This window comes from Felis catus, chromosome D3 (assembly GCF_018350175.1).
Source record: "Felis catus isolate Fca126 chromosome D3, F.catus_Fca126_mat1.0, whole genome shotgun sequence".
In the NCBI taxonomy this organism is placed as follows: Eukaryota; Metazoa; Chordata; class Mammalia; order Carnivora; family Felidae; genus Felis; species Felis catus.
Window position 1 is genome coordinate 52,105,669 of NC_058379.1, and position 27,522 is coordinate 52,133,190.

The 27,522-nt window shown below is 35.6% G+C and overlaps 1 long non-coding RNA gene across 1 annotated transcript in view; it reads left to right on the plus strand.

Moving 5' to 3' along the window:
- LOC109493388 overlaps positions 1-27,522 on the plus strand; it is a 441,201-nt gene that overhangs the window by 335,878 nt on the left and 77,801 nt on the right. Inside the window, exon 3 of the long non-coding RNA XR_006588213.1 lies at positions 27,244-27,394. This is a non-coding gene — a long non-coding RNA (uncharacterized LOC109493388). The remainder of the gene's footprint in view (positions 1-27,243; positions 27,395-27,522) is intronic.

Genomic DNA, 27,522 nt, shown 5'->3' on the forward strand with positions numbered 1-27,522 from the left:
AACAGTATTATTATTGGCAGGACTGATAAAAATTTCCAATGCCTAACACAGAGTCGTCTACACTACTGGTGTCTAAATTTTTATTTCAGGCTATAAGAGTAAAGTTTGCTGAACTGTTATTCAATGTATTCAAAATACTATTCCCAAAGTTTCTTAGAGAAGATACATGTTACAGACTACAATTAAAATGTATTTCTTGGCATATAATGGAAACCAGAGATTTCTAAAAATCTTCTTTTTTAGAAATTATGTTTTACATGTTTTTTTTTCTTTTTTTCATTGAGATATAGTTGACAGCGCCTGGGTGGCGCAGTCGGTTAAGCGTCCGACTTCAGCCAGGTCACCATCTCGCGGTCCGTGAGTTCGAGCCCCGCGTCAGGCTCTGGGCTGATGGCTCGGAGCCTGGAGCCTGTTTCCGATTCTGTGTCTCCCTCTCTCTCTGCCCCTCCCCCGTTCATGCTCTGTCTCTCTCTGTCCCCAAAATAAAACAAACAAACAAACAAACAAACAAACGTTGAGATATAGTTGACATACAACACTATATTAGTTTCAGGTGCGCAACATGAATAATACTTGTATATATTGCAAAATGATCAAACAATAAGTTTCGTTACATCTGTTACAATACAAAGTTACAGAATTTATTTTTTGTGATAAGAACTTCTGATCTACTCTATTAGCAACTTTAAAATTTGCAATATAGTATTATTAACTATAGTCTCCATGCTGTATATCATATCCCCATGGCTTACTTACTTTAAAACTGGAAGTTTATGACTTTTGACTCCTTTCACCCATTTGGCCCACTTCCCACGTCTGGTAACCATGAATCTGTTTTTTGTATCTGTGAGCTTGTGTTTTGGATTTGGGTTTTGGGTTTTTATATATAATGAGATCATATGGTATTTTTCTTTTTTTGTCTGATTTATTTCACTTTCACTTAGCATAATGCCCTCAAGTTTTATCGATATTGTCACAAATGGCAAGGGGTCATTCTTTTCTGTGGCTGAAAAGTATTCCAGTGCGTGTGTGTGTGTGTGTGTGTGTGTGTACCATATCTTCTTTATCCATTCATCCAGTGATGAACACTTAGGTTGTTTCCATATCTTGGCAATTGTAAATAATACTGGAATGAATATGTAGGTGCTTATATCTTTTTGAGTTGGTGTTTTCATTTTGTTTGCTGGATCATATGGTAGTGCTATTTTTGAGGACATTCCATATGGTTTTCATAGTAACTACACCAATTTACATTTCTACCAGCAGTTCACAATGTTTCCTATTTCTCCACATCCTCACCAATACTTTCTATTTCTTCATTTGATAATAGCCATTCTGATAGGTGTGAAGTGTTATCTCAGTGTGGTTTTAATTTGCATTTCCCTGAAGATTAGTGATATTGATCTTTTCAAGTGTCTGTTGGCCATATGTACGTCTTTAGGAAAATGTCTATTCTTCTCCTCTGACCATTTTTAAATTTGTTTGTTTTTTGCTATTGAGTTGTATATGTTCTTTATACATTTTAGATATTAACCCTTCATCAAATGTATGAGTTGCTAATATTTTTTCCCATTCAGTAGGTTGCCTTTTCATTTTATTAATGGTTTCCCTTGATGTGCAGAAGCTTTTAGTTTGATGTAGTCTCACTTGTTTATTTTTGCTTTTGTTGTCATAACCAATTATTTTATTAGGATAAAATCAGAAAAAGTTTAAAAATTTTTTTAAATCAAAACGTCACATATGATGTAGTTCTCTTTGAAGAACATGAATTAAGTTCTTATAAACTAAACATTTCTTCTTTATAAAGTACTGAGTAAATGACATCTCATATATTGTCTTAGATCAGCATTTCTCCACCCACATTTAGCAGATCTTTTTTTAGAGGGATGTAATTAGTATTGTAGGGAGGTGGGGGAAGACAGCTTGTAAAGAAATTTGTGGAATTGTGGGTCTTCTGAAATGCTAAAGTGCACTCTAGATCTCTTAAAAGGAGTAATACACTAAAATATTTGACCAAGAAATTCTTTTTCTGAGTATTTTTAAGGACTAGTTCTATGTATCACATCTTTAAAATTATATTGTGATGAGTATCTCCTCTAGTTTTTTTTTTTTTTTCTGAATGTCACAATTTCTGATGCATGAAATGGGCAAAATAGAGTAACATTTATTGTAAGAATGTTGCTTTAAAGGAAACTATTTCTGCCTGGATGTATGAGTGGTATTTTCAATTTAAAATCAACATTTCCTTTTGCAATATGCATAATATATATCACTATAAAATGGTACTTATCAATTATTAATGCAATTATTAATGCAATTAAATGTCCCTAAATTTCTATTTGAGAGTAGACACTTACATATATATATATATATATATATATATATATATGGACAAATATATATATTTAAACAAATACATGTTTTAAAGTTATTTTTTGTTTTTTATTTTTACTTTTTATTTTTCAACAATTTTACCACCTTTTTTGAGATATACTTGACATATAACATTGTGTAAGTTTAAGATGTACATAATGATTTTATGTATGTATATGTCGTAAAATGATTACCTGAATAAGGTTAGCTGACACATCCATTACCTCACATAATTTTCTTTTTTGTGTGAGAACATTTAAGATCTACTCTCTTAGCAACTTTCAAGTACGTAATACAATATTGTTAACTGTAGACACTGCTGTACATTAAAAGTTCGGAACATACTCACCTTATAAATGGAAGTTAGTACCCTTTGATCAGTATTTCCCATTTCACCAAACCCCTAGCTCCTGGCAACCACTATTTTACTGTTTCTATGAATTCAGCTTTTTTAGATTGTACATGTAAGTGAAATCATGCAATATTTGTCTTTCTCTGTCTGTCTTATTTTAGATTGTATAATGCCCTATAGGTCCTAACATGTTTTCACAAATGGCAGGATTTTCGTCATTTTTATTCCTATAAAAATTCTTATAAAAATAAAAATTTATATATATATATATATATATTACATTATATATATGATATATTCCATTACATTACACCACATTTTCTTTATCCATTCATCCATCAGTGAACACTTAGGTTGTTTTTATGTCTTGATTATTTTTAATAGTGCTTCAATGAACATGAAGAAGCAGCATCCCTTTGAGATAGGTTTTATTTATTTATTTATTTATTTATTTATTTATTTATTTATTTTTGAGAGAGAGAGAGACAGAGAGTGAGAAGGGACGGGCAGAGAGGGAGAGAGAGACACACACAGAATCCAAAGTAGACTCCAGGCTCTGAGCTGTCAGCACAGAGCCCAACATGGGGCTCAAACCCAGAAACCACAGGATCATGACCTGAGTCAAAGTCAGATGCTTAACCAACTGAGCCACCCAGGTCCCCCTCTTTGAGATAGTTTTTAATTTCCTTATGAAATATACCTAGAAGTAAAATTGTTGGAACATTTGGTAGTTCTGTAGTTTTCATTTTTTGAAGATCCTCCATACTGTTTTCCATAGCGGTTGTACCAATGGTAGTCGTGGCTGTACTAATTTGCTTAATATATTTAGGTGCTTGAATATTGGGTCCATATATATCTACCTTTAATTGTTATATCCTCTTGATGAATTAAACCATTTATCATTTTATTATGACCCTCTTTGTCTAATGTTACAGTTTTGACTTAAATATTTTATCTGCTATAACTACCCCTCTTCTCTTTCGGTTTCCATTTGCATGGAGTATCTTTTCCTATCCTTTCACTTTCAGTCTATGTTTGTCCTTAAAACTAGTGTGAGTCTTTTATAAGGCACACCAATAGGTGTTGAATTCCCTCAGCTCTTGTTTGTTTGGGAAAGAGTTTATCTGTCTATTTCTGAAGGATAACTCTGATAGGTAAAGTATTCTTGGTTGTCAGTTTTTTCTTTTTCTTTTTCTTTTTCTTTTTTTTGTTTTAAGGCTTTGAATGTATCATACCATTCTTTCCTGGCTTGCAGAGTTTCTGCTAAGAATCTAATGATAGCCTCATGGGGATTCCCTTATATATAAGAATTTTTTTCTTTCTGCTTTAAATATTCTCCTTGTCTTTGATTTCAGACTTATAGTTTTACTATAATTCTCAGAAAAGATTATTTTGGTTAGAAATTTGGGGTTGGGGGTGCTATGAACTCATGAATTTGGATGTTTAAATCTCTCCCCAGATTTGGGGAGTTCTCAGCTATTATTCCTTTAAATTAGCTAGCATCCTCTTTCTCTCTCTCTTCTCCTTTGTGACTCAAATAATATGTAATTTTTGTTTTTAGTTGTATCCTATTACTAAAGTAGGCTTTCTTCACTCTTCTTCATTTCTTTTGTCTTTGTTCTCCTGTGACTGGATAAATTCAAATGATGTGTCTTCACAGATTTCTTACTCTTTTTGATCCAGTTTTCCCTCTTTTTGATATCAGTGCTCCCTCTTACACTTTTTTCTGTCATTTCAATCATAGTATTCTTTAGCTCCAGAATATCTGTTTGGTTCTTTTATATTTCTAATCTCTCTGTTAAACCTCTCATGAATTGTTTTCCTGATTTCATCAAACTATTTTTCTATCTTTTCTATAGTTTACTGAACTTTCTTAAAACACATTTTTTTTTTAAATCACAGATCCAAATTTCTTGGTATCTGTTACTGGAAAACTATTATGTTCTTTGATTTTTCTTGCTGGGTAATGTTAAATGATCAAATTTGTGTACTTTCTTCCAATCTTGCACAGTGGCCCAACTGTGCTCACAGTTGGTCCAACTATGCAGATTACTGTGTTATCTGCAAAGTCATGCTTTCACCACCATTGGGGGTACATGTGGTGAGATAACGATGGGGTACTGTGTACATGTGTGTGCTAAGTCATATGAAGCAATAGGGATGCCCTTGGAATAGTTGGTAGGAGGGAACCATAGACAAGGCATCTGTAGTAGCTTGTAGGCAGGCTACCTAATGGAATTCCCAAAGTGGTTAATAGGATCCATGTACTTTTGATGCACTCAAAGAGTCCTAATTGCTGTTCTCCCAACTACTCCTTGCCCCACAGTTGTGAATCATGCCTTAGCATTTTGGATGGGAAAGGAAAGAAGTCAGTCTCTTTGGCAGCATCCCATATAGCTGAGGATGCTAGATACTCACTCACATGCTTTCACTTTCTCCCATAAGAGAAATCACAAGCCAAGAAGGTCTCTCTTGCCCCTGAGCTATGCTGCCTTGGAGAAGGAGTGACCCAGGTAAAATAGAACCATTTTCTTACCCTCTTCAGTATGTCCAGTGTCAGATTGGTTTTGCTCCAAAATTGTGCTGGCCTTTCTCTGGATTCCGGAACTTTCTCAAAGATGCTTTCCTCCATGAGTAGTTGTCAAAATTGGTGCTCTTTGGAAGAATAATGTAGAAAACTCCTATTTCCTCATTTTGATTTTTTTTCTCTTTTTATTAGTCCAAATATTCATTTTTGTCAGGCAATACAATCAGTGAGAGTAAAATTTTCTGACTCTGAAGTATCAGTTTCTTAGCAACCACACAGAGAAAGACTCTTTTGATATCCACTGAGATGTGCATCAATAGCTTGAAGTTTTTTAAAGCACTGATAATGCATGACAAATATTATTAAAATGTGTTTTGCAATGTAATGATTATCTATACAACAAACAAATCTTTTGTCATAATGGAATGCTTTCTTTTCTGAAGTTGATTTATTTCTGATCCAGTGCTGCTTCATTTCTGATTGATGCCAAATCCAAACAGTTTTGAAAAATATTTGGGATTTCTCCTATAGCCTTTTAAAATGCATATCTTTGCCACACTTTGAGACTATGAAACTTGAAGACTCAATCTTGAGGGCCTATATTTTCTAGAATTTCCCTAACTTACATTAAGAAACTAGCTTCACACTGCATCAGAAACCATTTTGTTTTTGTTTTTGTTTTTTGCATATAATATTCAATAAAAAATGGTCAAAGTGAGGAAGAATAAACTACCCATTTCTCCAAGTTTCCTGGAAGATGAAAAGGATTGTTAGGCATTTTCATAAAAGAGATAAAGTGTGACTGTTGATTTGTAAACATCAGAAAAAGAGAAGGAATATGAAAAACAAAATAAACCAAACAGAAGCCCAACTAAGGTATAGCTCCTTGAAGTTGTTGCAATGTTTGCTAGAATTTACTTCTAAACACTGAATGATAAGGTTGTTTTCAATCTGAGCAGAGTAGAAACTGGCTGAATGAAGCTAGTACATCACTTCCACTTTGCATATTTTCATAATATTTTAAGGAACGTAGAAATGGCTCTTCACATCATAATATTGCCAGTTCTAAGAAAACACTTGTTCCTGAAGCACTGTTTCTCTATCAGTTAAGTAGTTTGTTACCATTTCCATCTTCATCCCCAACTATCACCCTTGAATACACACTACACTAATGGTGTGTTAAAGAAAAAAACAATGGTAGAACAACTTGATAAAAATGGCTATTTTGCCCTAATATTCTGTCCTTTTTCCTTGAATTCTTTGAATAATATTAATCCCCCCACCTTTTAAAAAATTCTGCATGAGATTAATACTACTCAGTATATAGATTATATATTCCAGACACTTGCACCTAAATAAGGCCATCTGACTAAATTCTGGCCAGTGAGATAAGTAGAAGTTTGTTTGGCAGTGACTATAGTATCCTCTATGAAAGATCATTTCTGTGCACACTTTGTCCCTGTCCTAAGTCATCTTTTTCATCTTGCTGCCTAGAATGCAACTGCTACCATCTCAAACCATGACAATATAGCCACTCCCTAGAGACTGAGGAATCTGAGCCCTGAAAAGCAAGTACAACAGTACTTCCCCTCTAATCCTGCCAGGTTGGCCTCTGGGATTTGGGGTAAATGGGAAGAAACTTCTAAATTGCTTAAGTCAGTGTCATTTTGGTTGAATTTAAGACCAATAAATATTTCGTTGACTGAAAACAGGACTCTTCTCATTTTAGAATTTACAAATGTAAGCTCAGTGGGAATGTTTAATGAGTATGGTAGTGAAGACTCAGATTATGAAAGCTGAGTTGTTCATTATCCTTGTCATGCCAGGGAACCCTTGTAGCCAAATGTTATCTATTGCAATTTTGAGGCCAGGTCATTTGCTAATCCAGAGGAAATGGTATTCCTACTGTTTCAGAAAATACTGTTACTGCTTTAAAAATGCTTGAAAAGATGAACTAGGTCAGAGCAATTCAGAACCACAAGCAGGGTAGAAAGAGGATTAGATGTGCTATAGGAAGCACTTTCTGTCCTGGCCAGGAATGGAAATTGACAGGACGATCCATAATTTCAGCCTTGAATGATTGAAAAAAACCAACTGCTTTTGCACCAAAAACTGGACCAGTTAAGTAGTAGCTTGAAAATGATAGATCTAACAAGAATAAATACTGATGTTCTTTCCCACAAAGGTTGCAAGTCTAATGGCAGATTTGTATCAAGAGTGTTGTTTCCCTTTTCTATGATGTTATTTCAGATAGTGTCAATATAACCAGCACTAATTGAGAGGATTGAGGATGGATAAAGTTCTTTACCAAAACACCAGAGACTTCAGGGTTAAAGATGAGATATAAACAAGATATTCTACTAAGGGAACATGGATATGAAATTGACTAGAAACAATACATAAGAAGCTCAGAGCTGTTGATTCAGATTACATTGCTACAGAAAACAAGACACAGACTGGACTGCAGAAAAGTCAGTAGATTTTCTACTCAAGAGCCATTTCAGGACTCACACATCCAGACCAAAAGAAGGTGGGCTCTTAAATCTGTATAGTCACCAAAAAGTATATTTTCTGATGCTCATCATAGATGTGGCTATGAAGAACAAAAAAATAATGAAGCACCACTCTGAAGACATAGAAAATAATTCAAAAAAAAAAAAAAAAGAAAAAGTAGATTCTCCCGAGAGAATATAATCAGGGTTGCCAGATGTGCTAATATAGGAATTTTCACCTCTGTCAGAGACAAAACTGTTCATTATCCCTGCCTCATGGAATTATATTGCTACTATAGCTTAGTGATGGCTGTATGTTTTTACTGTGGTTTTCTACCTGTATGTCAACATTGTAAATGCATACCTGATGGAGAAGACTACCACACATTGAGAGATACTGGACTTTGAACTGTCTGCAGAGGCTGGAGGAGAGTTTAGGATTTTTCACTCTTGGGAAGAAGGTGAAATTTCTTTATTTCACCTACTAGTAAAAATAGTAAACGTGACTATTCAGGAGGCCAAAGAGGATGACAGGAACAATGACTGATATCTAATCCTCAGATATTAATCTCTCCCTTTTTTTGGTAACAGAATTTACAACAGGGTGCCTTTCTCAGCATTGCTTTTAGTTAGGTGTGTTTATATAACCAAGTTCTCTGAAACAAGATGTAAGCAGATGGGCATGCCCTAAAGAATCAGCTACATTGTATCTCTTGCTTGCTTGCTTGCTTGCTTGCTTGCTTTTTGTCTCCTTCCTTGAGGCTGAAACGGAGATATCCTAAATGGGCCTGAAGCATCATCCTTGGCACATGAAATGATATCGAGATGTAGGCCACACACACATCAATATAAAAGATGCACAGACCCATGACATTATAGCCTCACATATCCGGCACGGAACACTTATATTCAATATTTGGCATAAGAGAAAATTAAATGTTTAACCACTGCCATTTGGGTTTTTTTTTTTTTTATTACTCGTAGCCAAATGTAATACAATAACTACTTTAATTTAAAATTTAGCAAATATACATGAAATGTGACTTAATTAGCCATCTTTAAGGAATAGAAAACCAGTGTAACAGTATATTAATTATAAAAAGAGTTTACTTTCTTTATGTAACAAATCCTAGTAGGAGCGTTTGGTTTACACTCAGCAAGACCAAGATCCTATCAAGGACCTACTGCTCTGCCTTTATTTCTGCTCCTTTATCCTCAATACGTTGACATATTAACTTATTTTTGTATTTATGGTTATAGGAAGGCTACCTCAGTTCCAGATCTCATACTTCTTTTGAGGCAGAAAGGAAGGTTTTTTTATCCTCCTTTGGTTTAGACATTAGTCTTGTTTTGTCTTTCATCAAGAAAGCAGCATAGCAGCAAGCTTTTCATGAGATTTCATCATTCTGAACTGAGTGTCACCATCACCCTAGGAGGTACAGACAATGGAAAAAGTGTGGAGCTCTAGCTTTCACAGTGGGAGGAATTGAGATAAAAGGAGCTTGGGAGTGTTTGCTCCTTCTATGTGCCAGTTTATTTCCAATATAATAGCCCTCCACCTCCAACTAAAAGAGGAATGTGGTACATGTACTGTGGACTTTGCTCAGATTTATTGCATAACTTCTTAGAAGTAAATTAACTGATTTCACAAAGTGGCATATTCAAAATATGTAGTATACATATGGTTAGTTAAATGTAGAAAAATAAAAATACAAAGAATGAAAATATTTTATAATTCAAAGACAAATCATCATAGCTTTATGGAAGAGTTCAAACTCAGTGGCACTATACAATAATAGACCAGTTCATTTATGCAGAATAAAGTAGAAATTATATAACAGTAAATGTAATATTCTCATCAATTATATTAAAGTGTTAACCAATATTGCCAATGTAACTATGGGCAGATGACTCTCCGATAGGTTTTAAGCTTTAACAACATGTTTTTGCTTTGTTCTAAGAGGAGTTGTTAATTTCATATGAAAAACATGCAAGCCTTTTCAGTGACACTCGTGTTTATCCATACGACTGTTTTCTAAGGAAATATTTTCCATTTTTAGCTATTCATTGAGTGTTAGAAATTCACTCTTTCTTTCATTATCCTTGTGAGATCAAAGACTTGTATAGTTTCTCAGGTTAGATTGGATACATTCTGATTTGGTTTAGTAACAAGAGACATTTCTAGGTGTAACAAAAATTCAGGAAGACTTCAAACATTTCATGCCCACATTTATTGAAAATTTATACTTGTTTTGTTATATAAATCTTTAAAAAAGTCTTTAGTAAACATTATTTTGATCATAGTTGCCTAACAGATGGCATTGATGGTGGTTAGGATATCCTCATATCAGCATAGATAATCCATAGGAAATATGGGTTCTGGTGTGTAAGATGAATGGAATAGAGAAACAACTATTGTGCTAACAATTCGTTCATATTTTCCTATCAGAAGTCCCCTCTTATTTTTTTCTTTGTATGATTGTATTTATAATGTATGTGGACAGATATGTATGTGCAGGTATTAGTTTTCATCAAAAATGAGCGCTGAAAGGTCATGGTCTCACAGTTAATGGGTTCAAGCCCCTTATTGGGCTCTGTGCTGTGTGTTTCAGATTCTGTGTATCCCTCTCTCTCTCTGCCCCTCCCCAGCTTGTACTCTCTCTCTCTCTCTCTCTCTCTCTCAAAAATAAATAAACATTAAAAAAAATTTTTAAAGTGACCCCTGAGCATTTTACTCTGCTTTCCAATCTTTATTGATTGACCAAGAAAACAAAGTTGTGGCTGGAAAAAGGACCAGTGTTCCTTGAATTTCTTCCCCTACTGCTAGTGGGAGAAGCCAGATTTTGCTAACACTGAAAAGGATGCCTAGTATTAGGTATTCATAAAATGTCATTTAAATATTACTGTCTACATAAGATGTTTCTGTCCATTACAAGGTCCACTACAGCCAAAAAGAAGTTGTTTTGCTATGCTTTTTGATTTTCATCTGGTAAAATTAGTCAAACAAATATCCAATGACAAATATTCATTCTTTCTCTACCATAGCTTTGAAGCAATGAAACAAACAAAAAGATCCAAAGAAGAAACAGGAGATTTGTTTAAACTAATTGGTTGAGTCTTGCCATGCCATTAAATGTTGAAGTTATTGAATAGAGATTTTGCATTTCCTTTGTTACACTGTTTATTAAAAGACAGGCAACGCCCTCCTGCAATTGCCCTCTGGCCATTCTCACCCCAGTCCCATCTTTAAGAATTACCATAACAATCCAGGGAATTTAGAAGTAAATAGGGTGTCTCCCCTACCCAGCCAACACCAGTAGTGTTTTGAAAAGATATCACAGTTCAGGAGAAACATGGAGCTGACTTTTGCTTGTCCATCACCTTATTAATAGGAGATGTCTAGAACCATCTAGCTGCAACACGTACAGGATAACATGAACCTTAAGCTCTTGGTCCAATGTAGACACACGAAAACAGTCAAAGAGACTTGGAACTATCCCAGCATTAACATAGAAGCAGCCCGCGGAACTACATGTAAATATATATAAGGTTAGCTTGAATTGTAACATGGAAGTTTTGTTGCTTTGTTTTTGAATTTTCTAACACCCTAAGGGATCATGGGACAAAAGTATAACTGTCTATTTTGCCTCAAGCTGAGTAATAGCTCATTTTGTTACAAATGCAATTTTTCTTCCATGAAGTATTGTTCATGACTATATACCCACAAATACAAATGCTCTGTAATCTTGAAATTGTCCTGGTTCCAGTCAATGTATTTTTCCTAAACTAATATTTCCAGAAAACCTCCTAAATCTTTACAAATGGTTATACAATATTTTATGCTTTCACATTGTGTAAATTCTAGTCCCTTTAGGAAAAAATAAAAGACTCTTTGCAGTTCACCTGTGTAACTAGAAGAATAAGGTACTAAAAACATATATGACAGATTCTGTGTATCCCTCTTTGAATCAGCCATTTAATAATAATTTTTCCATAAATTTCAATTGTATATAATGTCATTATTTTCTACTCCTCCAAGGTTAAACATTTGTTTTCCCTATAAAAATAAGGGGGTATCAGAGTAAAATAGAAATATGGGGGGGGGGGTTGAAGGGGAGATATACAGACCATTCTTCTTAGACAAAATGAAATTTAACATATTTGTCCAGTGGCTGTTTTTATTCATGACACAGGAATGCACTAATGCTAATAGTTCACCTGAAAAGACATGGTTTCAGGGAAGGAGTGTATTTCACTAGGATAAATAGCCTACCTTTGAGTGAATAGAAAATCCCACAACAGAAACTTGGCAAGAATTTGCCTGCAATGAGTTAGTTCAGTTGAGAGAGGGATTTAGCATTGTTTCTTTTCCAGGAGATGAATGATTAAAAATACTCCCTACACCAGGTGCTCTATGGTGCTCTTGACCTTCATCCCCATCTATGTTTGCAGGTGTTCCTTCAGTTTTACAGGGATAAACATTGTCTTTCTATGTCTCCATGAGGTGTAATTTTAGTGGCAAGCATTGTGGATGAGTGCAGTCACTTCTCTTGCCATTGCAGATAAATTTTCAACAAGAGGCTCCAAAACCTCATCCATAAAATTTGGATGTGTATCAAGGGAACTGGAAAAGATGCCAACACTTGTATATGCTGTGCATTATGAGTTTGGAACTGTAAACTGATATTTGCATTCAGATGAACTTAAAGAATTTAAATGAAATGAAATATTTAATATATCCAATTTCTTATAATGAGTTTAAAAATAAAGACTGGGAAAAATAGAATAATTTGATTTGAATAACATGGCCTTTCTACCATTAGGATCTGAATTACCATTGTAAGCTCATATGTACATTGGAAAGATATAACCCAATGTATTCCCTATGGTGTTGTGCCATGAAAAAGGTAGAACAGAAGAGAGAGCAGATCATCAGGAAAAAACACAGAGTGACTTTACTATTGTGATAGGAACAAGAGAAAGAAAAGCTTCCCAATGTATACTGTGACTCTGCATTTAATGCTGAGCTGTAAGAAATAGAGAAGATACATTGCAGAAAAAGTAAATCCAGAGTTGTTTGTTTGTCTTTATTATTTACCTATTATCTATCTATCTACCAAATCATCCATCTATGCATCTACCTATCTATCCATTATCTATCTCTCTGAAGAAAGCTCTTGTACTTCAAAATACTGGTTAAAATTAGGGAGGTTACAGGGCTTTACAGAAGCTAATATACACTACTTTTCTGAGTTGTAACTTTTACCTTTGTGCTTCCATATCTGGCTTTGGTAATTCTGGGTATTAATTCCAGGGGGTGATTGAATCATTTGATTATTTTGGGTAATTGATGTGGAACAATACCACGATAAAAAGAATATATAGGGGCCTCCGTGAAACTATAGCCAATGATTTAAAAGCGCATGCAATGAAAACAAATGGCACTAGTAAAGCAGCCGTAGAGAAATTCCATTAGTGGAGTCCAAACAAAACAGGCTAGGAGAAGACTTTAAGCTGAACTTTAAAAAACATTTGTCTTTATTTTTAATCACCGTATCCTATTAATGTATTGGGATTGTGTTCTTGATACAATAGTCTAGTGTTTGGGGAGTTATTTTACTTTTCAGGCGATTTGTGCTCTCGTGAGAAAATGGATCCTTCCTGGAAGTGCATAATTTGTACTCACTTTTAGGAAGGTTGTCCCAAAAAGGCCTAACAAAAAATAAAATGGACAGCTCAAAATTCAAATTTAGTAAGGTAAACTATGACATTTAGGAAAGAAGGAATAAATTTAATTGCCAACATTGTTCTATGAATTTTTTTTAAAAAAGAAAAACTCTTACACTCAAAAAAAGGCTGAACCTTCCAATCTTATCCTCATTCTTTCTTCTACTTATCAGTGTGCATCCTTGGTATCCAGAGAGGAGCTGATTTTACATTCTAGACAGAAAACAATAAATATATTGAACATGAAATGTGTTGTCTGAAGAAAACAAGAATGTTCTTAGATATTACTTGATATTACAATACAGAACAAATAGTCCAGCCTGAAGACAACTCTACTAGTGGACAAATATGGATGATTTGTGCATCAAAACAGTAACAGTTGATAAGAATATAGGTTGATTCTTTTGAATAATTCATTAAAAATAATGAAGTCAAAGGGGTACTATATTATAAATTATAATAAAAAGTACTTGGCATGCATATGAAAATTTCTTGATCAACAAAAATTATATGAGTGCTAAACAGAAATTTTAAAAATGTAACTATATTTTAAAATATAGATGTGGACTCATTTTTTCTTCTTCTTATTATTTTTTTAATGCATATTTACTCGAGAGAGAGAGAGAGAGAGAGAGGGAGAGAGAGAGACAGAACATGAGCATGGGAAGGGCAGAGAGACAGGGAGACACAAAATTTGCAGCAGGCTCCAGGCTCTGAGCTGTCACCACAGAGCCTGATGTGGGGCTTGAACTCATGAATGGTGAGATCATGACCTGAGCTGAAGTCAGAGGCTTAACCGACTGAGCCACCCAGGTGCCCCAGATATGGGATCATGTTTTCTAAAAGGAGATAAAATAAGTAAAAAGATTTATGTAAAACATTCAAGAGGAATGGTTAATGTTTTTGGCATTTTTTTTTTTAAGTATCAAACTACTTTGGAATATTCTACTTTGGTTACACAGCCTGCCAAAGTTCGGAAATCCCACTTGTGTCAAAGTTAGACAGTGCTGTGGACTGTCACTTAGGCTTCTACCAGGATATGTGGGCCCCAATTTTGGAATAAATGGATCGTGCTAGAAGACAAGGTTATACAAGGTGTGATCTGACTCTGAGTGCCATTATCAGTGATGTGTAATTATGCTCTCAGTTCATTTGGAGGGAAAGAAACATTTCTAAAATTTATACTGTGAAATAAAGAAGAGGTCCAAAGAAAATCTTCTGGTTTTGCCCAAAAAGATGGACCATGCAAAATGCAGCATAGAAGATTTCTATTTATTTATTTATTTATTTATTTATTTATTTATTTATGTGTGTGTGTGTGTGTGTGTGTGCGTGTGTGTGTGTGTGTGTGTGTGTGTGTGTTTTAATTTTAGAGAGAGAAAGTGGTGGAGGAAGGGCAAAGGGAGAGAGAGAGAGAGAGAGAGAGAGAAAGAGAGAAAGAGAGAGACACTCTTAAGTAAGCTCCATGCACAGCACAGAGACCAACACAGGGCTTGATTCATGACACTGGATCATGACCTAAGCCAAAATCAAGAGTTGGGTGCTTAACCAACTAAGCCACCCAGGTGCCCCAACCATGGAAGACATTTAATCTACAAGGTAAATTAGAGTGGCACACTCTAGAGTGGAAGAAATATTGTGGTTATGGCATAAGGGAAAATCATGTGATATTTTAGTGTTTATTGTAAGACCAGTGAGAAATTGAGTAGCAATGTGTGGGTACTGCAGGGTTTGGTACACTTGCCAGTCCTTAGACTAAAATGAAATTGGTCAAAATCCTCTAAAGTATTAAAATGCTATATTATTCTTAATGCATCACTACTGTCCAGTTAAGAGGTTAGCAATCTTTAGAAGAGAAAATGAGACCGTGAAAGTTTATGTAACAGCAGCATGATAAAGAGAGTTATAATAAAAGTAATGGTGAAAGCATTTGAAACAGAAGCTGACTCAGCTTACTGGCAATTGCTGACAGGTGCAGTCCCAAGGGAGTAAAGTAAGGAGGAAAGAAATTCTAGGTGTTCTAATACCATAATTTGACCATAGGTGACCATAATTACTCAAGGAAATCAAGATGATAAGTAATCTGTCAGGTAGAGGTCTCTGTAGAAGCTACATGGAATCACTCTGTCTCAGGAAAGAACACTGGGAGAGGGAGAGACAGACTGGCCAAATCCAACCCTATGAAGTGTTAATCCTTAGAAGGTAGGGACTGCATTACCCTTCTCCTATATCCCCCATCCAATGTCTGGGAAGCCAGAACCTCCAAGAACTCCAGTCCAATTAGACACTGCTAGAATTGCTGGGAACCTTGTCTGGGAGGCATGCTGGAAAAGTTGTTACATCCCAGGCTGCACATTTAGGAAATCTGAGACAGTCTGTGCACTAAGAATTGAGCAAAGGAGACAGCACTTTTGGCTTTGAAATCATAGAAAACACAGTTATCTTCAAGTCCTGTAGCAAAGAAAATGGCTGTGATCTAAAAGGTAGAAGTGACTACACAGCTATGGCGTGATGTTAAGGCTGATTCCAGTAATTGGGGAATCATCTTTTGTTAGTGTATTTTATTACAAAGGAATAAATAAAACAAAAAAGAAAAAGGAGATAAAATATTAAATGATGAAATAATAAATGTGGTAGTTTTAGGAAGATATAAATATTTAGAAAGAGACATGAACAATGTTGGGTGGTAGGCCTGATTAAAGAGGAATTCTATTACATGGTACAAGTGAAATGGAACATTTAGTTTAATTTTTTTTTAATTAAAATCAAACATTGAAATTATGTAGTAAACTAAGATAATCAAATTTCACTGTGAATCTTTTGTAGGAACATGAGCTCCAAAGAGAATGGAGTTATGATAAATATATGGATAAAGAGGAGATTTTTATCTTTTTGAATTAAGGTAGTAAATTCCAGAAAGAATACACAGGTCAACCAGATGTTAAGGACATAGAAAAGGAAGAATAAAATCATGCCAAAGTGGGAAATGATATGGACTTTTATTGATCACCAAATGGTAAATAGATGAAGCAGAGAACATCTGATTGATAGAACATCTGAAAGAACATCAAGGCCTTTGTCAAGACAGGAATTGGGTGAACACCACTCCCCATGATCCTGATAATAGAACCTTTAAGCTAATAGCATCATCATGAGGAAAATCCCATGTAAATCAAATAAACAGTAATTAGGGACTTGTTAGATCAACCTTGGGGGAAGAACTAGGAAGGAACTTACTTTAGGTTGTGCTATTGGCAAAGAATGAGTTCATAGTAGAGAAGAATTTGAATTGTATGTAAGAGAGCAGTTGAATGAACTTCTAGAGACTGCTGGTTATTATTTGATCATGGTCAGGTCAGTGTGTGTAGTAAATCACACAATTTGATATCTGTGTTGCATTGTCAATATTTCCCATTGTCTTTGCTACTAAAAGGCACTGTGTATTGGAAAAGAGAAGCTCACTTTTATTTGTCCTGGAATCAGAGCCGTCATTCCAAAGTGCAGTTATGTTCTCCCAGAGCATCAGGACTGCCTAGCACAATTGTTGAGTTTGGTATCAAAATGGATCCTTCTCTTCCTATCATAAGGATGCCTTAGAATTTCGTTTCCAATCTTGTTTATAACTTTTCACTATTAAAAGTGTGACTCTTATGAACACATGAAACTATTATCCTTTAAATGAAATGAAATATCCAAGAGAATAAAACCTTATTGGGCTTCTATTAGAAGAACATGAGCTAGAGTTGTGATGACCATGTACATAGAAGGGCACTTTCTCCATGTGGATCCATATAATTGTACAATTCTCTGATTCATATTATGTCAGCACAGAGATTTTCAGTTTCATAAATGATAATTGCCTATTCACTTATTGGGTAAAGCTTCTGATTATAGCATTCTGTCCCAATGAAAACAGATAAACCCCAGTTTAATTTCAGTCAAAATTAGGTCATAGAAATCCATTCTGAAATACTAATAATAAACAGTAAAATGCTATTTCCATCTGAGATTTTGAGCAGAACCATGGCATGAAATGGCTGAGTGAGGACATATGGATGGAAATTATGTCAGTAAACTAGCTTCCAAATATGATGTTCTGAAAAGTTTTCAATTCATCTTTAAGGAGACAAAATCAATAACCTGAACAGAATCATGATATGCTTCTGATTATCTGTAAGTCAAATACTGTGACAATAAGATTTCTCGTAGCCTTCAGGTTCACATAGAACTAACTAACATACTTTATAAACCTGTAAAATTATTTTTTTAAGTTTACTTATTTATTTTGAGAAAGAAAGAAAGAGGGGCAGAGAGAGAGGTAGATAGAATCCCAAGCAGTCTTCCCACCCACAGCACGGAGCCAGATGTGAAGCTTGAACTCAGGAACCATGAGATCATGACCTGAGGTGAAACCAAGAGTCAGATGCTTAACCGACAGACATTCAGGTGCCCCATGAACCTATAAAATTATTAAAAGAACACTTCTCAGTATGGTAACATTATGATAGGTCATTAAACTTCATAAATGAAGTCAACATTGTAATTGTAAAGTTTCTTAAAGGATTTCTTAAGATGGTTATGTTGTAAAAAATGGTATGTAATGGAAATGAATTTCTTCAGTGGGTTCTCTAAGTTGGACAAATACACAGTGACTTAATAAAGAATTCAGAATAAGAGACTGTGTATCTTATTCTTGTCTACTGTCTACTGACAGTCTTCATTTATTTACTTCCTATCTTTTCTTCAACCCACTCCAAGCTGCTTTCCATCCACACATTCTATCTACTTTGATTTCAGTATGTTCACATATGTTTAATTCAATATAATTTGTTCAGCTTTTACCTTACTTGAAGTTTCAGCAGTTTTTGACAGTGATGGACATTCCTTCTTTCTTGAACAATTATCTTTCTTTGACTTCCATAATGCTATAATATCCTGGTTTTCTTCCTATCCATAATGCTGATCATTCTCAGTCTGATTTTGTGGCACCAGATGGAGTTAAACAGGCAACAAAGACTCTGTTCAAGGTGATTTCAATATAGAAGAGAGACCAGAACTCAATCTGAATCTGACTGATGCAAAAAGGTAGGAGGTTGGATTTTTAAGAGCTGAGGTGAATGGGAGATCATAGGCCATCTGTGTTTGTTCACTGGCTTTACCAAAAGGAAGAGTAAACTTTCTAATATCTTCATGATGAGATATTTTACAACTTGCAGCTAGATGCTCTCCAAAGTTAGGTTCTTACGTTTCCACAGAAACTGGGAGGTGGAGCTACTATCTTCCTTGATAATGACATTTCTTTAAAAATATTAATATATATTTGTTTTTGAGGGGTGGAGGGGCAGAGAGAGAGGGAGACACAGAATCCAAAGCAGGCTCCAGGCTCTGAGCTGTCAGCACAGAGCCTGACATGGGGCTGGAACCCACAAACCCTGAGATCATGGCCTGAGCCAAAGTCAGACACCAGGCACCTCATTTCAAAAAGGCTTTTTAAACAGATTTACATGTCAGAATATTACTCACTGAAAAAAGAAGGAAATTTTATCATTTGCAATAACATGGATGGGTCTAGAGGGTATAATGCTAAGTGAAATAAGTCAGTCAGAGAAAGACAAAAGTCATATGATTTCTCTCATGTGTGGAATTTAAGAAACAAAACAAAGAAAGAAAACAAGAGACAAACAAACAAACAGAAAAACAGACTCAAACATGGAGAATAAACTGATGGCTACCAGAGGAGAGGTGGGTGGTGGGATGGGGGAAATAGGGGAAAGGGATTGACAGTAAACTTATTTTATTGAGCACCAAATAATGTATTGACAGTTGAATCACAGTGTTGTTCACCTGCAACTAATATAACACTGTACCTTAATTATACTGGAATTAAAAAAAAAATTATGTCTCAAACAGGCCAAGAATTTACAATTATAAGTTTTCTAAAGCAAATGCTCTGAAAATAGGGAGGTCGGAGCACCTGGGTGACTCAATCCGGTTGAAGGTCCAACTTCACCTCAGGTCATGATCTCACGATCCGTGGGTTCAAACCCCGCATCAGGCTCTGTGCTGATAGCCCAGAGCCTGGAGACTGCTTCAGATTCTGTCTCTCTCTCTCTCTGTCTCTCTGTCTCTGTTTCTCAGAAAATGAATAAAACATTAAAAAAAAAAAAAAAAAAGAAAAAGAAAAAGAAAAGGGAGGTCAAGGGCCTAGAGACAGGATGAAGCCTGTATAAAATTTGGTCAAGCTAAAGGAAATGTTAAGGTCGGCTTTCTTCACCAAACATTTGAATTTGGAGTTTTATTTATCAGAGCTTCTTTTTTCCCCCTCTTAAATTTCTTCCATATGTATTCTTGTTCACTTTAATGCCTTCATCATCTATATTCTAATAATGCCCAAATCCTAATTCCTAGCCCAGCACTATCTTTTGCACTTCAGACCTCTATTCAGTTGCCTAAATCCTTCTTCACTCCAGTGTTCCATAAGCCCTTCAGTATGCCCCAAATCTAATCTTCACCTTGACACTTGTACTGATATCCACCAACTCAAATCTTCAGCTCCATATAGAATTAGTTACTAAGTTCTGTTAATTTTCTTTCCCAAATATCTCTCAAAACAGGTTGTTTTCAAATTTGCCACTCTTCACACACTAGATCAATCATTGCACTATGGTAACATGCCTTGCCCGCCAAGGCTACCTCTACCAGATCTCTGTCCCTTGATCCCTGCTTTGCTCCAGTTTCTTTTCTTCACCACACCCAGTGTGATATTTTAAAAATACAAAGATTTTTAGGGGTGCCTAGGTGGCAGAGTCAGGTAAGCATCTGGCTCTTGGTTTCAGCTCAGGTCATGATCTCACAGTTCATGGGCTGGAGCCCTGCATCATGCTCTGTGCTGACAGCGCAGAGTCTGCTTGGGATTCTCTCTCTCTGCCCCTCCCCCAATCTCTCTCTCACTCTCAAAATAACTAAACTTTAAAAAATTAATAAATAAAATACAAATATTTTTCATTTCTCTTCTGCTTAAAACTCTTCAATGCCACCTTTTGAGGTAAAGTTAAAAAATGTGTGACAAGGCTTACGTGTCCCTCTACCACACAGCATTAGTCCGCATTCCTAGGTTTAGCATTCACTCTCTGTGCTCCAGCTAGAGTGGTCTTTTTTTTTTTTCGGCCCTTGTAACGTATCATGCTTTCTTACATTATGGTTTTCACTATTGTGTTTCCTCTATAAATCTTATACCTAATTCTTATGCTCCCTCCCAGTCTCAAGTCTCAAGTTGTTTACAAAAATATTTTTGTCCTTCTTTCAAATTAGATCTAGTTTCTCTTGTATGTGCTTTTGTATCACTTTGTACTTCTTCTTTCTTTTATTTTTGTACCAGTCATGAAGGTCATCAATTTCTTTGTTCCCATAATTAGAACCTCCATGAGGGTAAAGCCAGGGTTAGGCTTAAATATAGCAGAAATCATGCCAACTAGAACACAGGCTGTCAGAAAGCCAATGTCTGACAAATATGGAATATATTAAATGAACCACAAGTTACAGTAGTAACTTGCAATACAAAAATGTTCACTATACATCAGCATATAGAATGTCAGCTACACATCTTTCAAAATAACTGAAAATTACAGGCAAACTAGTACCTGGTATGGTTTTGGAGTGTTACACCAACATAGCTCTTTCAGAATAGAGAATGTATTTTGGCAAAGCAAGAACTATCTTGAAAGAGTAATACATATGTAATATAATATATATTGGACTTGAGGAAATGTCACAGCCCTCATATCACCTGATCAGTTTTCCTAGTCATTGATATCATAATTTAGCTCATATAGTACATCACATTGAAAAGGTTAAGGGCAAAAGGCCTGAGGATGTTGCCAAATTTATGACAGCATTTATAAATATTCATGAACCTATAGCATTTCCTCGTGATGCCCTTTGACAAACTTTCCAGGAGAATTGAGACTTTGTCAAGATTTCAAAGATCACACGATTGATGCTTCTAGTAGCTTATTATAAATATGTAATAGTTCTTCTCATCACTAGGAGTTGTTGAAAGTTTTTGGGAACACATATGTTCATGCTAATAGTAATTAGTCACTAAGGATCCCATCAGACCACTTTACCATATGAAGTTATTACCAACTTACCCAGGACATGATCTAGGAAACTAAAAACTTAAAAGAGATGCAGAACTATTCAAACTGAACCCATTCACATAAAACTTAGAAAGTAAAAAAGACTGACCAATTACTCACATATTGTGTTCTGAAAACAGTTACACACATCTGGTTGATTATGTCATTAGGGTGTATGTCAACCCTTACTAATTAAATGAGACTGTAGATGCACTGTGAAAAAAGCCCTTAAGCAATACTTTCAACCCTCTGTATTCAATCAAATTCTTGTTCTTCTGGATGAAGAAGAGGAGATAGGGGAATACTTTTCAAACAATACTGGCAAGGTTGATGGAGTAATTATTACCTATCAGAAATTATAAGGTTCAATGCAGAAGATGGAATGTGAGAGCATTCTCACATGCTCCTAGCAATGGTAACATTTGATTTAGTCTTTTTTGGAAAATATTTTATGGTATTCAATAAAAGTCTTAAAATGTTCATAGCCCATTACTTTGTCATTCCACATGTAGTACTATACCTTAATGAAACAATTAGACTGAGAAAATGCTTGTAACAAAAAAAGGGGGCTCTTGGATGACTCGGGCAGTTAAATGCCCAACTTCTGTATGGGTCATGATCTCGAGGTTCATGAGTTCAAGCCCCACATGGGCGCTACTGCTTGGGATTCTCTCTCTCTCCCTCTCTCTCTGCCCCTCCCCTGCACACACACACATGTGCTCTCTTTTTCTCTCTCAGAATAAATAAACTTTTAAAAATGCTTATAGATTATTATAATAACCAACAACTGAAAGTATCCCAAATATGCAATGATAGGAAGTTTATTGGTATATTAATATGTCTGAATATTTAAGTAATAGAAAAAATACTTATAAAGAGTTTTTAATAAATAGGCTTGCTCAGCCAAGGGAAAGAAGAAACAGACTTCCAAATTATATACATAATTTTATAAATTCTATACAAATACAGCATGATGTCAATGATTTCAACATTTGCATGGAAAATAATGGAATGAAAAATTAACCCTATGATATTTTAGACTTTTAGTATTTCATTTATATAATCCAAAAATCTCATTTTAGTATTTTTTTAATGCAGACTTCATGATTTAGAGAAGTTTTATGTCAAAGCAAAATTGAGCAAAAAATACAAGGAGTTTGTATATATCCACTGACTCCACATATGCACATCCTCCCACACTATCAACATCCCACTGAATCTACATTAACACAACCTTATCACTCAAAGTTTATAGTTCATATTAGAATGAACTCTTGGTATTGTCCATTCTATGGATTTTGACAAATGTATAATGATATATTTCCTCCATTATAATATTGTACAGAACAGTTTCATTGCTCTACAATTTCTCTGTTTTCTGACTATTCATATCCTCACCCCACTAACCCCAACTTCCATGATTTTGTTTCTTCCAGAAGGTCACATAGTCCATTATATAGTTGGAATCATACAGTATGTAGCCTTTTCAGATTGTTTTTTTTTTTTAGTAATATACATTAAGTATTCCTCCATATCTTTTCATGGTTTGATAGTTCATTTCTTTTTAGCTCTGAATACTATTACGTTGTCTGGATATACATGAGTACTCATGACTGATTCAGGCTGGTTTCAGTACTGAAATTCAGAATTATAAAATAGAATGCACATTAGTGACTCCTACATTCACTCTATTAGTTACAGCCTTCTTTGAAAAAGGAAGAATTTTTCAGGAAATATCCACATTTTACATAAAATGTGTTTTACTGAGATGTGCAAAAGTCACAATAAAAGACAAAGTATCATATATGATAACCAAAGCTATAATTATATATTAAAATTTCTAATTATTTTTCATGAAGGCATTTCCTATTGCTGGACCCTACAATCATGACGGTAAACACTTTCACAGGTGACTGGGGGCTTTGAGACAAAAGCCATAGAAGCTTGCCAGCTGTCCCAGTGCCAGGACATGGGGAATTTGACCCTGACATTTCATGTAGGAATTTTTCTTTCTGCATCACCCCAAGATGGTGGTTGGATTTCACCAAAATAATTGAACCTATGCATTTATCTGCACTTGTTTTCTCAAAAATAAAGGTGTTTTCCATTGTTTTGTTTTGCTCTGTTTCCCTAGTGACCACAGACCACAGCATTACAAGGCAGAAGCTTGCTTTGCACATAATTCCAATAACATCACCACAAGGGAATGTGTCAGTTGTAAGATTCCTGACCTGAGAGACAAGTTCAAGTGTTTCCAGTGCCTAACCACTTGAGTTCTCTGTGGGACATCTCAGAATCCTGGGGAGGATGTTACAGACAAGTTATGTGGGGCCACAAAATTCCAGAATTATTGCTAACATTCATCTCTTAGGAAGCCTTATTTAAGCTCCATTAACATAAATTCTGACAAGTTGACCCTTTTGTAAAATCCCAAATGTCTATGTGTATTTGTTCCTATAACCTCTTAAAATTCATGTATGTATGTATGTATGTATGTATGTATGTATGTATGTATGTATTTATTTAAAAAAAACACATTCTGATTTATTTATAAGAATAAGACATTTTCTTTGGAGAAACCATTTTATTCATTTGTGATGTCCCTACCCTGACTGGCAAGATAGCAGGTTCTAGGACAAGCTAAAATCATCCCTTATTAAGAAAAAAAAAAAAAAAAAAAAAAGAACAAAAAAGTTACCTCCAAGCAGTCCTGGCCCGGGGGTTAATTCTTCATCTTTCTTGTCCAATTTCTTCAGCATGGTGGTGCCACCCAGGTGCAAAGCAATAGCCCTGTGCTAGGTGGCAGTGAGCCGCAGTGGTCCACATAAGCCACTTACAGCTGGCCACATTGCCCTGAACCTTAATCTTCTTTTAGTATATACCTTCAATAAAAAAAAAGGAAATTAAATATAAGTATTACAGTAACCCCTCCTCAGACCTTTGACTTGAACCAGTCTTCTGCCTAGATAAATATGGGTGTAGTCACAATGGTAAAGCTAATTTTATCAGATCTGAATAGAGACTAAGGCTTTGAGAGTCTATGGTTCTAGACACCACCCTAAGAATGCCCAAGGTATATATCCTTATGGTGTTTTAATAAGATTGTCCAACTGATTTAGTCAGTTAGAAACTTCCCTTTAAAAATGTACATATATATGAATGACGGTTGTAGCAGCTTTAGGCAGTGGGGAATTTTGAAATACGCAGTTGTAGAACTGTAAAGGGACTAAGTTCTGCACGTTTACTACAGGGATATCCGCACAACCTGAGCAATAACTAACTGAATTCACTCCCATGCCACACGGGTCCCAGTGTTTCCCCCAGCAGGCAGTATCATCACCCAATGGCTCAAAATAAGCTTTAAATTGGCATGTAGGGAAGTGATAATTCAGTAAAGCAGAAGGCAGTTTATAACAGTGTGTATTTTAATCTTTACTATGTAGAAACTTCAAAGCCAATATTGCAAATTCAGACTTCTCTGATCATGTTTAGAGATTTAGCAAGGCAATCTTTTAAAGGTTAAATTTGCAAGATTATGTAAGTGGTCAGTGGGAAAAAAGAGGATCAAAAGTATTTGGGCTGTTGGGTGCACCCTAACTTTTATGGGACTAAGATCCATGAGCCATCCCTTTAAACTCTCAATTTGTGCAACTATTAGAGAGTAAACTCTTTGAAGGAAAGATAGAAGTACTCAAGAAATTTAGGATTCTCACAGAAATAATGTTTAAAGTGGGAGAGAAGGGCAAATTCCAGCTCAGATTACCCTCTGGACCTGTCTTCTCTGTGCCAGCACGCTGGACAGCATGGGCAGCAATAGAGTTAAAAGTTAAAAGTCTACATCACAAAGCATTGTAGCATCTTAGAGGTCAAGGCATACAGGTTTGTGGCCTGCAAAATCAATACAGAACACATAGGATGGAGAGAAAACCCGTCAGCGTCAATGGGAAACACCACAGCAAGGTAAAAACAAAATCATGCACATGTGACATCCAGGAGGACTGTCCTTATGCTCACTCTCACTCCTCACTTTCCAGTGGGTCAGGACTCCATAGATGGGTCAGGGTCAGGGACCCTCCATGATGGGTCAGGGCTAAACCAAGAGTTACAGCTTTGTTAAGAATTCATGGAACTCAGGAATGTTTTATGCCTGCAATTACATTTTTGTTGTAAAGGATAAAACTCACGACCAGCCAAAAGAAGAGATGCATAGGGCAAGGTCTAGGGGGGCTTCTAAATGCTAAGCTTCTGAGTCCTCAGGAAACATCAGCCTCATGGCACATCATTATATGATTACCAATCAGGAAGCTCACTCATGTGCAGTTGTCCAGAGTTTTTATTGGGACTTCATTTCATAAGTATGACTGATTGAATCAATGGCCGTGTGATTGAGCACAATCAATATTCTCTCTCCCCAGAGGTCATGACATCAGGCTGGTACCTCAGGGCTCAAAGCCCCAAAGCTGTAATCCTATCCTGAAACTGTCCACAGGCCCATCATGAGTTGCCTTGTTAGTATAAACTCATATGTGGCCCAAGAGGTCTGTGAATAACAAAGACACTTTTATCAGTAGGGATATTCCAAGGAATCAGGATCAAAGTGTAGCTAAATTCTTCATTATACAACATGAACTCATTTATTTAATTTTTTAACAACCTTTGAGGTATGAGCAATTATTTTCACAACTTAACTGGGGTGGAGAGTGATTAAATAACTTGCCCAAAGTTTACATAGCTACTAAATGCGCAGAGAATCTAAAAAAAAAAAAAAAAAAAGTTCCTATTCTCTATCTTTGAGATTGCATCTTTCATACAAATGTTAGTTATACTTTGAGAAGAATTAAAAGAATTAATTTAATTAAAATTTATCATAGTTTACTATGTGTGTATACTTTTATAGACAGATGTCAAGGTAAAGTACACCATCTCTTCCCATCATAAAACAGCCAACCCTATAACGAGAAACTACAAAAGTCTACAGAACCCCACCCTCCCCCCAAAAAACTAGAAAAACATGAGTTGTCAATAGAAATGTCAATATCCTAAAATTTATTGGGAATAATGTACTTTGAGCTAAGTGTTGTAAACAGTAAAAAATAACAGAGTGGCCTTCCCATATGGGGCTTAGGGTCTCATTGAGGAAATCAGGCTAGCAGCGCATGATACAATTAGCAAACAATTAAGTATGTGACTATTTTGTGCTAACTAGAGAGTAAGCACAATGGGAGCAAAGGGGAAGGACATAACCTATACAATTTCTCTGTTACCGGAAGTCTTCCATGTAACTTAGAATAGCCGAGGTTATGAAAAGCAGCCAGCATATAACTACAGAGCCCACCAGGAGTTCTGAGTAGGCAGTAAGTGGTTGACTAGAGACTGGTAGAATACCATCACTTCAAATAAAGTGTGGCTTTATGACAGACAGGGATATGAAGTGCTTTTGTTTGATTGTCTTCTTTGTTTCACATTTCCGTCGCCTTTCATCTCCCCTCACATCTCCATTTCCCCAGAGACGCCCAAAGGTCTTTTATTCTTTGTTGTGCATCCCGATATTGTTCTAAATTCTCTCATTTGAGACATTCTTGTCCATTCCCACAAGACCATTTATCCTGACTGGAAGACATGTTGCGTTTGCAGGTAGTACTAAAAACAGCCAACCTGACAAGAGCTGGCATCTGCAAATCTGCAATGGCACTTCTCTCCATGACACCCTCTGTAGGGAGGCCTTCCCCTTGACCTCCACATATCACATCTCTAACTCCAGGAAGGCTACTGTTTGGAGGAAAAGGTGAGAACTGATGGGAAAATTATTTGCAAATTATTTCTTAAAGGAATGTATCTTGATTCTTATCAACTATCTAGTGGAAATATTTAAACTAAACATGAGTTATTTGAAATCCCCCAAGTTTTAGTAGC